Here is a 16,157-nt window from a genome sequence, read left to right as displayed (position 1 = left end):
GCAGGGTCAGAGCCCAGCTGGTCTCAGAGCAGATTCTGGCCTGCTGCTGGGCAGGCTGGATCTGCAAGCTATGGGATTGTGGTTTTCTTGCATCTGGTTTCTGCCCCCTGGTAGATGAAGTTCGTCTAGTGGCTCGAGTAGTCTTCCTGGAGAGCAGTGTTGGGGCCCAAGGTGTTCTGGGGCTTGTGTCTACGCACTGGTGGGTGGAGCTGTGTCCTCGGCCCTCTGGTAGTCAGAGCCATGTCTAGAGGTGGCTGTGGGCTCAGGAGGTCTTAAGGCAGCCTGTCTGCTAATGGGAAGGGCTGTGTCCCCACCCACTTGGTTCCTTGGCCTGACACATCCCAGCACTGGTGCCTACAGGCTGTTGGGCCAGGGCAGGGCTAGGGCCTAGAGCCAATAAGCTAGATGGAGGATTACACAATGGCACTTGCCAGCACCAGTGTCCATGTGGTAGCAGGAGCTCCCAAGAATGGCTGCCGCCAGAGTCTGTGTTCCCAGGGTGAGCTGAAGTTGACTCCTGCCTCTCCAGGAGACTCTCCAAGATCAGCAGGTAGGTTTGACCCAGGTTCTTACCAAATTACTGCTTCTGCCCTGGGTCCCAGGGTATGTGAGATTTTGTGTGTGGCATTTAGGAGTGGAGTCTCTATTTCCCCCAGCCCTCTGGGACTCCCAAAAGTAAGCCCCATTGGCCTCAAAACCAAATATTCTGGGGGCTTATCTTCTCGGTGCAGGACCCCCAGGCTGGGGAGCCTGACTTGGACCTCTGATCTCTCACTCCTTTGGGAGAACCTCTGCAACTTAATTATTCTCTAGTTTGTGGGTCATCCACCCGAGGGTATGGGACTTGACTATATCGTGAGTCAGCCTCTCCTACCCATCTTGTTGTGGTTCCTTTTTATGTCTTTTGTTGTAGAAGGTCTTTTCTGGTAGGATCTTGTCTTTTTCATCGATGGTTGTTCTGTAAATGGTTGTGATTTTGGTGTGCCCATGAGAGGAGGTGAGCCCAGGGTCTTTCTACTCTGCCATCTTGGCTGATCTCTTATTTCTTCATATTTTTGGCTGCTGTCACATGACCCAGGCTTGACGAACCACAGCATTACATTTGAACCTACAAGAGGCTTTAAGATGTATATTCAAGAACTTTTATCAGAATGATTAAAATGATTAGAAAGGGAGGGTCATCTTTCATCCATTGGACTTGAAGCTGAGCAGATGTCAGCCTGGAGTAGTTGGCTCCTAAAACAAACAGTGTTGGCTTGCTCATAGCCCTGAAGCTCTCACCATTTCCTTGTTCATAGACCCAGTGGCTTCTGGCTGCAAGCCACTATGTCTTTCTCCCTCAGAGCTTTTTCTGGCCATTGCAGCCAGTCCACTCAGTTGGCGTGTTTATAGGATAGGCTTTAAGTGCCAGAGAGTTCATGTTCCCAGAGCAGCTTTCCACCAGTGACTGACGGGAGTTGGTAGATCAAAACCCCATCTCCCTCTTCCCTTGGTTGACAAATCTCTGAAGTGTGGACTTGAATTATCAGTGTCGAGCCATTATTTGTTATTTACCTTCATGTGGATATATACATGTATGTATACACATATGTATACATATATGTATATGTGTTTGTATGAATACATGTGTACATGAATGGATATACATAAAATATTCATGCAAACCCATGTACAGTTCATAATATTTTTATATTATTCATAATATTTTTATATTGTTTTATGTTGTTATATATCTCTGACTTAGGTGGGGGAGTATATTTTTAGTACCTTTCCTGGCTCAGTCCTAGAACATTCTTCTAATGTGTTCAATAAAATCACCCAATATTTATATAATTCCAGAGCTAATATTCAGCCAGTGTTTACCAGTACAGTCATATCATTTCTATAACCAGCACTAATTTTATGGTTGTCCATTCTGATTGACCATTGTACATGCCATAATCTCTTACAGCTGGAATTAACATCATGGTTGTCTGCTCACACCCACCATCAAAACCATGTCCTCATCTCCCTGTGGCCCAGAATCTAATCCCACCTTCTCAGAGAACATTCCTGCTTCCTCAAGCCAAGGCTCAGGATAATCAAAGTTGAGAGGAGGATGCTCGTTTCCTAGAAAGGAAAGGTAAAGAATGGAACTCTTGACTTCTTATCCTGAAGGTAGGATAAGTTTTTAGAGATATTTGCATTTCCAAGATCTCTTATCTCTCCTCAATTCCAAACAGAGAGCCTTGGTCTCTCTTTGCCTTTGGATTTTGGCAGAACTAAAAACAAAATCTTCTTGGAATCTCTGCTCCTATTATGTTGTGTAAATACCTGAATTCATTGACTTCATTTATGAGGGTCAAGGAACAAGGAGATGGACCTCAGAAAGGAATGGGTGCATAGCAGTGTGTCTCTTGACAGAGAAGTGGAAGGATGGTCAACTTCATGGATCAACAATTGGAATAGAGCGGGTTGATGTCAGCGGACCCTGCCCCTGTTTTCTATCAGATAAATCTCCCAGAACTCAAGTCACACACACTAGTTTCCCTCAGCTGGAGGAATAAAGGTTTGAGTACCTTAATCTGATTTAGGAAAATATATTTTTAATTGAAAATATTTGTTTTTCAAATAGTTAGGATATAAGTAAGTAGGGAAAATAGGAAATGGGTATTTCTTACCCACTTAAAAATTGGGATCAAAGAACCATACCTTCAATGGCCATATAGAACAGGCTTATGAAAAGCAGAGACTATCTGCAGTGAGAACATGTTCCCTAGACCAAGGACTTGTTCATGAGAAATCCTAATGGGACCACGTGTGGGAAGGGTTACCTTGTATCTCCTGTATGAACAGGCTAGGTAAACTGTTTCAGGGCTCCATGGGATGCTAAGGTCAAGGTCTGCTGGTTCAAGATGATGTACAGCTTTCAAGGGCATGCACAGCTTTCCATAATCTGGGATTGAGTCCTTTTTGTTGTGTTTTCAGATGCCTCAACCAGTATTCTAATTTATTTGAGAGATTTTTGCACCTTATGAATAACGCCCCAAGGCTTTAAAAGAGAAAAACATGAGCACTTTGACGCAAAGATTTATGGGTTTCAGTGCAAAACATTCCAGTGGGGAGAATTTAAAAATTAATTTGTTTGTATTCGAGGCAGCACAAACATGGAGTATTTGAGGCATTTAAGAATTTTAAATATGAGGGAGTATGCTGAATGGGGAAGCTGTTCATTTGAAATAGTGTATCAGAGTTTAGGACAGGTGGGGAAACTCAACTTTTCTTTTCAACGAAGAAACTGCTGCAAAACTGAGTTTTGCTTGGCCCACACAGGAGCACTCAGAAACCAAAGCAGCAGCCTTCAGCTCTGCTAAAGAGCTCTGAATATGCAATATTGCAGTCACTTCCGCACATTCAATGCAAGCCACCATGTGTGTTTCTAAACAACTAAAAGACCCAGCTAATCTTGAGCAATACACAAATGAGCCATCTTTGAGAATGCCAGTCGCCTGCTAATAACTTTCTAAAATTGCTCTCCAGCCCTAATTGAAACCATAAATCCTCATCACATTCAAAGCCCAACCACTGTATACCATTAGCTCAGTACAGTTCTTAATCTTCTTGTGGGGCACTTTCGTGCTGTATCCTTCCTCTTGTAGCAGTCACATTTATTATTACAGTTCAGACACCTTGTAGTATTCCTGCTGGAGAGCCATGTAACATCTCTGTAAGCATGTCAATACGAGGGCCTGCTTAATAGGAACACCTACCCCGTTCCCACTGGAACAAGGTCAAAAAATGTCAGGGAAATATATTTTCACTCATTTCATCCTAGATGCCTGTAGATAACACAGATCGAAAGAATATTTAAATTCTGTTTTGTTAAGACAGGCTACTTCTATTATATAGTGGAGCAGGTAGGAGGTTATGGTTGCCTCTAGACAATTTGCCAGACAAGACAAATGGCTTTGCAGACCATCTGACAGCTTTATTCTTGTGGCTCTGGCAGAAAAATAGGCAAAAAAGATTGCAGAGGCGGCTGAGTGGAATACAACACAACAGTTCAGAAAAATATTAACTGGTTGTAAAATGAGTGGGAGGATGTAGTAAAGGAACTGGCATTTCAGTTATATAAAATCACTTATTACAACATTTTTATAGACAAATTATGCTCCTTTTCTGTGCGGTATCTTTGGGTCTGTTGCCCAGAATAGATGGTAAAGAATCCTTCCACAAGGCACGGAATGTTTATGTGGAAGGAGAGAGAAGGAGCAGCTATGACTCATTTTATGGCTGAATTATGCTCCTGATTCCAAGGAAGACCCTCTGGCAGTTTAGGTCTGGTTTTATCGTAGGTGCTTTTACAGATCTTTTCTGGCCCCATTAATTTGCCTGCACAACATCTCCTGGGCCTTCTAATGGACACTTGTAATTAATGTGGAATGCTCTCATACTTGTTTTGACACAAGTCCTTCTGGGGCCTTGAAAAGCTGAGACAACAATGAATACGGCAAGTTTTCTGTTCCTTGAAGCAGAGGAGACAGACTCAATAAAGTATTTTCTGAGATGACAGCCCACCTTGTAGAGTCATCCTCAGTTCATCCCTTCTAACCAGCCTCACTCATTAAACACAGAAGAGAAATCGGCCTCTCAACTCTCCTGTGGGAAGTAATAAGGACTTGGACATTCCCTAGCAAAGCTCTTCTTTGGCATGAAAACTGAAGATCACAGACCATGCGCCCTTGGCAACAATACATCTTATAGTTGTAAGAAGTGTTAGATGTGTTTGTTCAAAGAGAAAAATCAGTAATGAAATACTTGGGAAAACACCGAGTGATACAGAGTTAAGTAGCTTTTCATTCCTGCAGGACTTCCCACGGCTTCTAATATCCTAACATGCATTTCAGATCTTCAAGAAAGGAATACCTGCATTTCTGATATTTATTTTACCACAGGACTCTTTATTTTATGGAAACTTGCAGTGTTCCTTAGAATACTCTAAGAAATAATGCCCTTCTTTATCCAGAACTCTTTTACACAAGGAGAAATGACATTTCTTTAAGTGTCAGGCAGATTTAAATATTTGCCTTTCCAAAATCTTTTAGAGTTCCCCATTGTTCCCATTAATCATAGAGTAATGATCAATGCCTTTATTTATTTATTTATTTGCATTCAAAATCACAGATGATCTCATCTCATATTTTCTCCCTTTATGACCCGTTACATAGCTTTCCTTGACCCTCACACGCTAGTCAAATTTGTTTCTTGCTCTTCTGTATATATACTTTGTATCTCTCACCTCTATATTCTTGAACACAATACTTCCTCTTTGTGGAACAAGCTGTTCTTACTTCTGCCTATTTGGGACCTAGACATTTTTCCAGAATCATGCCAAATGCCACCTTCCATGAATCCTTCTTCAGTTTTGCAGTTGGGACTCAGTCTTTCCTGCTTTAGTGTTTCTACTGTATTTGGTGTGGACCTCTGCTATAGCTTACATCAGCCTTCCAGTGTTCTGGTTGTTTGCTGATTTCTATGAGTTCTTCTACTTGCATATGAGTTCCTTGAGGGCAGGGACTACGTCTTGTTCATCTTTGGGCACAGAGCCTGTTACACTGTCAAAACAGAATCTAGGTCAAGCTAAATTGAGATATGTAACCCCTGGATCCCATTTTTACTTGGCTTTCTCTCTTCAGCTTTGCTGCAGTGTCTTTGAAATGACCAGGCCATAGGATGATGGCAGGTTCCACCTTAGAGCTGGCCTAAGGCCACCCTCCCAGGTCTGAGTATACTGTGCTTTGCTCCAATGTTACACTGTCTGTTTCATAACTCCACGGTTGACAGGGTTCTCCTGGCTGGGAGACAAGTTTCTTGGGGCCTTTCTAGTTTACCTGCTGAATTGCTCTAGACTTACCCCCATAAGGCTGAGCCTGCAGCTTTGGGGGAGGCAGTTGAACTTACAGGAAGTCTAATGTACCCTCTATCTCAGGTCTAGCAACCACACATGTGCACAGATATGTCCCTGATGAAGATGCTATCACCAAGTTCTTCCTTCACTCAGGCTTTGAAGTCCCTTCCCAGAGTCCTCATGATGGCACTCTTTTCAGATTGCTTTGTTCCGTGAGGCTTCTTCACTGAGTACTGACTTAGCTCTATGCTCTGCACATTGAGAGACACTGTCCAGCCTCACGTTTAGTTTCTTTGCCCAGTTTCAGCTCTGCGAACCCCAGCCTAGGTCAGAGGCTGGCGCCTTCCCACTTTATCAGAACACACCTGCAGTTATGTTGCATAGTTCCAAGAAGCAATATAGTACAGACTTAAGAGTAAATGTGAGCTCTGGATTCAAGGTGGCTGGGTTCATACCCTGGTTTCAACACTAAATATCTGTGAATTTGGGCAAATTAACCTTTGTGACCTCAGTTTACTTAGCTATAAAATAAGATGATAGTGGTTGCACTATTGCACGGGCTTTTTTTGAGAATTAAAGGAAATGACACATGTGAAGATCCTGGCACAATGCCTGGCATGTCGTAAGTGCCCCCAAAAGGTAGGTTTTGTTACTGTTTTAGAATCCAATGGAAAGAATAACTTAAAGCCTGGGGAGGCCCTGCACAACATGTTTAATAGCCCCACTGTCCTCACCTGTAAAGTGGGTGTGTTCATCATCTACTGATGTAAAACAGGGTATCACAAACTTAGTGGCTTCAAACTACACACATTTGTCATCTCATAGTTTCTCTGATTCAAGAGTCCAGGCACAGCTTAGCTGGATCTTCTGCCAGGCTGCAGTCAAGATGTCGGCCCCAGCTGGGTTCTCACCTGGAGGCTCCATGGGGCGAGTTCACTCCCAGGCTCCCTCAGGCTGTTGGTGGAACTCATTTCCCATGGCTGTGGGACTTGTGGCATTTACTTTTCTTCAAAACCACTTTCTTCAAAGTAGAGAGAAAGAGACCGAGAGACTCCCAACAAGATTGCACTGCAGTGTGATCAGCACATCCCATCCCCTTTGCCATGTAACATTGGTTAGAAGCCAGTCAAAGGTCCCGCCCATCCTTGAGGGGAAGGGATCACACCAATGTATAAATATGGCGGCCATCTTACTGCCTGCCCTCCACAAGGGGGATGATAGCAACAGAAATGGTCTCATGGGTTTTTGTGAGGCTTCAACAAATTAACACACATAAAGTGCCTGACACTTAGTAAGTGTTCAGTAAGGGTTTTCTGTTTCTAATCAGGCCTGTGAGTGGAAGGGGAAGCTGGGTTGGAAGGAATGAATGAATGACTAGTGGGGCTAAATGCAGTATTTATAACTGGGTAGATTGCTCCCAAGCAAGCTCTTTGCTCAGCTGATTTCCCCAGTGGTTTCAGATCAGCAGCTGTGAGCTCTGCTGTGGGTGGTGGTGAATGTCAACTGTAGGTGGGTATTATGCCTTAGTCATGTGTAACTAATTTAAAGCCCACTGTGTTTTCAGGCAAGTGTCTGTAATTGACATTTTTGCTAATTGTGAGAATGACTTGTTTGCCATCTTCCCTCACAACTCTAAGAAAGTGAGTCGGGAACTGAGGAGTGGGCTTGAATGAATTGGCTTCCTCCTGTGTGAGGTACTGAGGTATCGGTTTGGTGCCACAGGTTGGCTTGTAGGCAAAGTTCAGACAATCATAGAGCTAGGAATCAGCTCAGAAATACTGTGGCCAAGTACAGGCTCCCTGGCCCACAGACAAAGAGTACAAAGAATGAATTTCCTCATTTCAACTTGAGGCCTTTTCTGTGCCAGGCTTTGAGCTAGATGCTCAGGGAACAAAGGGAAAGAAACTTAGACAAAAATCATGCTTGTGGAATTTTTACCATATGGCCCCCGAATTCTTTGACATGCCTTCCACTGAGGGAGAGGGGCAATTTGTGTCTCCTCTCCTTGATCTGGGCTCTGTGACTGTTGACAAGTAGCCTATGGCAGAAATGATGCTGCACCAGTTTCTAGTCTCAGACCTTAAGAAATTTGCAGCCTTCACTCCTTATCTCTTGAGATGTTTCCTCTTGAAACCCAGTCACCACGCCACCACGGAGAGGCCCGGTGCAGACAAAATGATAGCCAGCGTCACCTGCCAGCTGTGTGAGTGAGCCAGCTCAGAAGTGTATCCTCCAGCACCAGTAGAGCTGACGCCACGTGGAACAGGGGTGAGCTGTCCCCATCAGCTCCTACCCAAGTTATCGCTGTTGTTTTGAGTCACCAGATTTTGGGGTGGCTTGTTATACAGCAACAAATCACTGGGGCAGTACCCTTACAATGTCTGGAAGAGGAGACAGACACTAACCAAAGACTAAAGCTGGCAACTTATATCTATATGATGAGATTATTGCTCTGCAGGGTAAGAACACCTGTGAGAGCATCAAACTAGGAGCCTCTGACTTAGGTTCTGCAACCAGGAAGGGTTTCCCTGAAGTGATGCTTGAGCTGAGATTGAAAGAAGCTAATTAAATGAAGGTGGGGCAAGAAAGAGCTGTGCCAGGGCCTCATGGTGTGCAAGAGCATGAGATATTTGAAGAAGGGAGGAGGTCAGTGTGGAATGAGGGGAGATATGGGGCTGTGGGGAGTGATGCAAGGAGCTGCAGACAAGGTAGGCAGCATCCAGGTGTTGGAGTGGGCCTGTCCCCACACCAGGCAATGCTCTGAGTTCTCACGGGAGAATAGGATGAGACTGTGGGACTCCGTGGCATGTGTCGGATGAGTGGGGGAGAAAGTGGGGAAACTCAACAGGGGATTTGGTGTAACCTGCCCGTCTTACCTACAGATGCAACCCACAGTGAGTGACTGCACTGCTGGCAGGGGGTGGGGGTCTTGATTCAGTAAGGAATTAGTTGTTTCCTGGCAAAAGAAAGGCTGGAAGACTTTTTCTTAAGAGTTCTAACTCCTTTTCCAGACTGCTTGTCTCAGCTGACCTAATTCAGTAGCAGTGTCTACAGGAGTTTTTAATAGATCCACAGGGGCTGGTGTTTCACAGACTGCTCTCTATTTTTACATCTTTACAGGGAAGACATTATTCCTTACAGCTAAGCATACTTGCTGGAAGTTTGGCCTGCTTTCTCTCCTCTTGCCTCTGTGTAGACGAGAAAACATAGAGCAGAGGCCTTGACATGTATTTCATCCATGTGTGTGAGGATAGTTGCTTCCACTCTGTTCTACCCTCCAACTTTTCTAATTGTCCCTTATCTTTCAGGCAGCATCTCCTGCCTTATCCCTCAGATTCACCCCTTCCTTCCTTCCCACACCCACAGCATGTCCACATCCCTTCAAACCTCAGTCTCAGCTTCAGGTAAACGGCAAGTATTTTTTGTGAACCAGACACTAGGCACTGGGGATTCAGGAGTGAAGACTAATGTAATCTGACCAGAGCAGTGGTTCTCAACCCTAGCAGCATGTTAGAATCACTGGAGGGGTGGAGGAGGGAGGAGGTGGGGAGCATTAAAATATGTCAGTGCCTTGGACCTATGCCAAGAGAGTCTGATTTTATTGGTTCTTCACTATTGGAGGGGGAGTTTACAAATAAGGCAGAGGAGTAAGCTAGAATGATCTACGTAGTAATCAGTCCAACTCAGAGACCTTGGTATGAACTTATATTTGGTTTAGTACAAAGATAGTTTCATCCAGATAGATAGATAGATAGATGCATATATATTAACATATATATCCTTGCTGTGTCAGCTAAGAGGACCTAGAAGCAATGATACCCCACTAGCAACGAGTACACCTAGACCCAAATCTTGGTGTCTAATACCATTCTCCAGTAAAAGGAACTAGAAATCCTTAGAGAAATGGCTGATTTTAGGGCTGAGGCAGGAAATATACAAGATGAGCCTGGAGCATCTTGTACTGCCAGAAGGTATGGAAGTACACAAAAATAAAACACCCTAAAACCCCGCAACGATGAGGGTATGTCAGAGCGGCACTGAAAGAGCTCCCAGGGGCCAAAGCTAAGACAGTTTGAGCAAGAAAAGAAATAAAGCAGTACTGGATGATAACCCATAGTATAAAGTAAATATCCATAAGTCCATACTGGCATACGTAAATGACAGAATAAAATAAATGGGGAGAAGAGATTAATGAGAGAACTCTCCCATGCAGAAGGACTCCAAATAATTTATGGTCGTACTCTTCCCTTAACAAGGTGGAGGACACCTCCTTAAGTGTGGACTGTGCATAGTGACTTCTTTCCAAAGAGTGTTTGCAATGTGGACAGGGAGGAAAAGAGTAACTTTACAGTGAAGAAACCTGACGAGTAGTACCTCAGCCAGCCAGGTGATCAAGGTTAACATCAACAATGATAAGTCTTACTGAGTATATACCGTTGACATGGTATGATGCAAACGGCACTTTACCTCTGTGATCTTCCTCCTAAAAACCATAGCTTCAGACTAATCATGAGGAAAAATCAGACAAATACCAATTGAGTGACAGTTTATGAGATGCCTTACCAGTACTCCTTGAAACTGTCACTGTCATAAAAAACAAGGGAAGTCTGTCTGACAAACTGTCTCAACCAAGAGGAGCCTAAGGAGACATGACATACCATGTAAAGTGGCATCCTTCTTTAAGTAACACATTTCTCTGATAAAATTGAGAAGGATTTAGTTGAAGCAAAGAAGTCTATTGAAATCAATTATGATTAAATGATCTCTAAGAAGATCACTGTTAATGTTTGATAGTCTTTATTTTCCACCATAAAACTGGGATCATGCATCACCTACAATTTTGAAACCTATTTTCATGAATGGTCTGTTATGAACTTTTTCCCATTCCATAAATAATCTTCTTAAAGCATAAAATGAGAACTTTAGTAGCTGGATGATGTTTAATTGCTAAATTTGCTCAAGAATATAGGGAAGGAGGGGAAAAGGCAGGATAAAGGGTAAGGAAGAATAGGAGCAGTTGTAGGTGGTAGCAGTGGCTATAGCATTGGATATCAGGGGTGGTGGACTTGGCGGTGTGGTGGGAGTTTGGCAGGCAGAGGGGAAACTAGTTCTTCTGGCTCCTCTAAATCCACTTTTCTGCAGACAAAAGGACCTAGAGAGATCATTTCAATGTTTCTCCTTTTCCACCGCAAATCAGAAGGAGGGCTATTTGCCAGCAAGTTGAACAGCATCTTCAGTGCCGTATTATTTCTTTGTCTCATTAGATAGATATTCCAAGGCTCAGAAATTTGTTGGGAGGTATTGAATAGCTCGGTTATGTCTTTGTAGAACTCCAGCTTTTTCAGTTCAAAGCCACTTTCTGGCCCATTTGTAAAATGGTAGAGTGTTTCTAGGGAAGAACTAATGGAGAGAATGCTGGTTTCCCTGCCTCTCCTCAATGTATATTAAAGCACAGAGTGACCGGCAAAATATGGCAATTGACCCCATGTTGCAAATCTTCCATCAGTTTCTACCCTCCCTCCCCCAAAATCAAGTTCCACAGTCCCCAGGCATACTCTTTCTCCACAGAACAAATTTTACTTGAGATATACTAAGTAATCTTGCATAGGTTTGTAGTTAGGGCAATGCTTATATTTCTTCCTTAACCAATTATCTGGAAGCAGAAAAAGAAAGGCTTTACAGAAACCAGTTGCTGGGGCCCAAATTCTGTGATATCCCTTTTGGACATTTGGAAGCAAAATTGAAGGGAAAACTTTATGTGAGTGGGTTGCTGTGAGTGGAGACTTATTTTTGGCTAGCATAACAAGGACATTTAGAAAACAACGAGTGTTTACATGTGGAGTGAGCGAGGCAGTCACGAAAGTGTGGGACCAGTGTGGATCTGGGGTTTTGAATAGCATGTGGGTGACTGCTGACATTTGAGAACTTTTATCTGGGGTGGATTACAGATGTAGCAATTATACATGTAGGCATTTTAACTGGCATTTAGTAATGCCAAGTCAACAACGGATTCAACTTGGTGAAAAAAATAATCCATGAGTTGATCCGTCCTTTTGAGAAAGATACCATAGGATCCTGTTGAGAAGTATTTCTGGGTGTTAGGGAATGTATGTGACCACTGAAAACCAACCTTTTTGAAATGCTAGAACTTCAAAATTATGTTGTTTTTTGCTGTAGAGAAAATTTCAGAATCCAGTGAGTCCATCTTAAATTCCATCCCAGGAAGGTTAGTTAGAAAAATAATTTAAGCCTTTGCTTAAAAGTTATTTTAACTCTTGAGAGATTGAAGAAAGAGGAATCAGAAGGTTTAGATTCAAGTCGTCACTTTGTTACTACCTTGCTATGAAACAACAGCAAAATACAGAATTGCAGACAATTGTCTGTCAGTGTGGTAAGTGCTGGTGAGGTAGGAACAGAAACTTGGTGTTCAAATCCTTGCTCCCCCACTCCTTAGCTATGTGACCATGAGCAAGTCAGAGAACTTTTCTGAACTTCAGTCTTCTCTTCTATACAGTGAGAATACTGACAGTAAGTACAAGCCTTAACAAACTCTACCATGGTGTCATAAAGCCGGATGTAGATAATGTAGTTACGGTATGAAATGCTGGCACTGACCCCAAACTGGTGTTGCTTTGTGGTTCTAGTTCTGATCCGGGAAGATTTGAGAACTCAGAAATGCATCATTTAATAATGAGTTGTTTTTTGTTGTTGTTGTTATTCACACAAAGCCAAACTAACTCTGTCCCTAGAGTAAAAGGAAAAACTTTGTCTGTAGGCATTGTCCCATGTTGGAGGAGGTCATACTGAGGACATGACCACCAGTTGACACGTGAACTGGACCCGGGCAGACTGAGGCTCCTCACGCCCTCCTCTATCCTTGGCATGTCTCTTCTCCCTGTTTCCCCCACAGTGGGAAATGTTCCAAGGACACTGCTTTGAGAGAGTAAGGTGTTGTTGAAACCATCTGGACTGAGTATGTGACTGAATCTAGTTAAGATTTCTGTATACACTTTTAAGATTTGGTGGGTGGGTACAGAGATCTACTTCTCTTGTGGTCACTCAAGACAAGCCTCACAAGTAAGTTCCCTTGCTTGTTAAAACCTGCCACCTACCAACCTGGAGTGGTCTGCCTCTTTCTTTGGTCTCTCCTTGCCCTCCGTGTGTGTGTGGGGTGCGGGCAGTCTGCCAACCAACACCCCACCAGAGCACCAAGGAAGTGTTCAGAAAGGTAAAGGGTTTCCAGTGAAGGCTTAACTAGGCCAGGCACTCTGTTTAAGTAGGAGAGGTCGTTTGTGGCTACATCAGGAAGGTCTTGAATTCCAAGGTAGTGCAGTGAATAATGCCTAGGCCAGTATTCTGGTTGGCCTAAGGGCTAGGGAGGGGGACTCTTCCCTGTAACACTCTGTCCATGAGTAACCCTGAGGTCCTTACCAAGAAGGCAGCATCCACTGGGCCAGACCCCACAGCCCTGACATGAGGAGAAGGCCAAGGGTTCCCACAACCAGGGCCCCCAGGACACGGGTCCACCCCCCCCCATTTTGGATTGCCACTTAAATCTTTTTAATTTATACACTCTTGCCTTATATTTCCCACCACTAAAGTATAAGCTCTTTGAAGACAGGCATGTGACTTGTTCATTAGCAAGAAAGCATGTGGCAAATGAGGATAAAATATTTGATTTGGAGTTGGAAAAACAAGGTGCAAATCTCATCTCCAAACAATGAATTTCTCCAAACTCATTAGCTGTATGACTTCAGGCAGGAAGCTCTTAAACCCCCTTGAGCCTTATTTTCTGCTTCTGGATAATGGGAATTATTGTAGTCTCCAACAGGATAATCCGGTTTTGTTCAAATCTACTTAGTATTTGCACTAAACGCTGTGACTTGATGCTTTATATGTATTCACTCCTGAAGACTCAGTGAGGTGCAGTATTATTCCATTCTGCAGGTACAATCATTTGCCATTTTACAGAAACACTGGAAAACCCTGGGGCTCAGCCCTTGGTAGTTCTCAGCCCTTTTGTCATCTGCCCTTATGGCTTTAAACACCATCTGGATGCTAAGGACTTCCAACTTAATATATCAAGCCCAAACCACTTCCCTGAACCTGGGACCCACTGCCCACTCAGTGTCTAATAGGCATCTGAACATGGCCTAAGGTGAGCCCCTGATATTCCCCCTAAAACTTCTCTTTTCCAGTTATACCTTCTCAGTAAGTAACTCTGTTCTTTCAACTGCTCAGGCCAAAACCCTTGGAGTCATCCTTGAATCTTGAGTCTGACCTCCCACATTCAATCCATCAAAAACTCCTGTCAGCCCTACCTCTAGACCCCTCTTGTCTGGGCTGCTACCACCACCCTCTAGACCAAGCCACCATCATCTCTGGATTTATTGCAAGAACCTCCTGACTGGTCTCCCTGTTTCTGACCTTGACCCATGATGGTCTATTCTCCACACGTCATCCAGGGGGATGCTGCTGGAAGGTGATTAGAAGACGTGCCCCCCGCGCTCTGCACCCTCTGATGGCTGCCCATCTCATCAGAGTAAACTCCGAGTCCTCATGTGACATGAGGACCACCATGACTGCTGCCTCCCCCTGGCCCCTCGGGCTCCATCTCCTACCAGCCTTGAACCTCCTTGGCCCTTCACCAGCCTTCTTGCAGCCTCGCGGTTTCTCCAACACACCGGGCACATTTCCTCCTCAGAACCTTTGTGCTCACGGCTCCCCCTGTCTGGAGTTCTCTGCTCCCAGGTAACCGCGTGGCTCCTTCCCTCACTTCCTTCAGGCTCGTCTCACGCTTTCTTGGCGAGGCCTGTCCTGGCCCCGCTTTCTAGAACACCAGCCCTAAAGCACCCTACTCCACTTCCAACCCCCTTCCCTGATTGACCTTTCTCCTAACATGCATCATTGCCTAAAATATTACCTATTTCCTTTGTTTATAGTCTGTCTTTCCCTCTAGGATGAGAACTCCACAAGAGCGAATGTGTCTCCAGTGTCCAGAACTGTCCATGACCCTTAGTAGGTGCCCAATACATATTTTTGGAATCAGTGAATAAGGAAACCAAACCTCATGGAGATCAAGAAATTGTCCACACTCAAGAAGGTCTAAACAGGCAGTCTGAGGCTTAAGTTCTCTCAGAGGTGGGGAAAGGCAGGATTCAGGCCCTTCTGGTTTTGGTCCACTCATTTCTGAAAGCCCCTGAAGTGCTATTCTTGCCAAAAATGTGTTTTTAGAACTCTCAGCAAGGGTGCCCCTGTGAGAAAGACCCGCTGGGGTGCTTGGTGCATAGCAAGCTGACACTGCTAACTCCTGGAGTTCCAAATTCATAGCCCTTGACATGGCCTGTCAGCTTCCACTGCCTTCAATTCTAAATTTGTATGATCTTAGCATAATTAGCCCAGTTTTTGTCATTCCACAACTGCTAAGTATGCAGTGGCTGTGGTGTGTTGTGGCTCCTCGTGGATACAGATGACATATCATGAAATATTTATTAAAAAAACAAGTGCAGGCTTTCTTAATTATTACCACTGACTGCTTTCCCCTCCAAGTCCAGGAGAGGTGAGTCTGTGTTCGGCAGAACTGCTTGAATATGATAATTTCCTTTTGATCTTTCCTTTTCCTCCTATGCGTTGGGGTGCATTTTACGGCTTCTTTGAAAAGCTCCACTCAGCTTCACTGGCTGCTTGTTTATTTTCCCCAATCTGCAGTGCCTTTTGTTTTATCATTTACATTTCTTAGGCTGTTTCAGATGAGTAAATACTGCCCCAACTGCTCTAGCTTAATACAACTATTATTGCTCGTTAACTCTCTGTGCTAGAATTAGCTGGAAAAGATGCACTAGGATTGTTTCCTGCTTTTGTGTATTAATATTTTAAAAAATCATTTTTTTCTCTGGGATCCCTGAAGTTTATTCTTCGGAGTGGAGAGAGAGATCTTTGGACACAAGTCCGTGACTTCAGGTCATTGTTACAGAGGACCCCTTTGTCACTTAAAGGAATTGCTAGTTCTTGGGTGGGCAAGTCAAGTTAGAAAGTGAATGTGCTTCAGCTTTTCCCAGGCCCCCTGGAGCTTGTAGGAGGAAAATAGAGCCGTTGAAGCCACTTGGTTTCCCTCTTCTTTTCATCCTGGGCCCAGACATCCCTTCTATCTTGTCCCTGTTTCTTTCCTTCTTTTTCTCTTGTCCCACAGCTCCCTTCTCAAGTGAATATGAGAAACTTATTTAACGAATTTTCACGTGTGACAAAGCCCAGGGTGCCCCACCTCCACCAA

This window comes from Eubalaena glacialis, chromosome 7 (assembly GCF_028564815.1).
Source record: "Eubalaena glacialis isolate mEubGla1 chromosome 7, mEubGla1.1.hap2.+ XY, whole genome shotgun sequence".
NCBI classification, from domain to species: Eukaryota; Metazoa; Chordata; class Mammalia; order Artiodactyla; family Balaenidae; genus Eubalaena; species Eubalaena glacialis.
The sequence above is the reverse complement of the archived record's forward strand: the minus strand, read 5'-3'. Positions refer to the sequence as shown.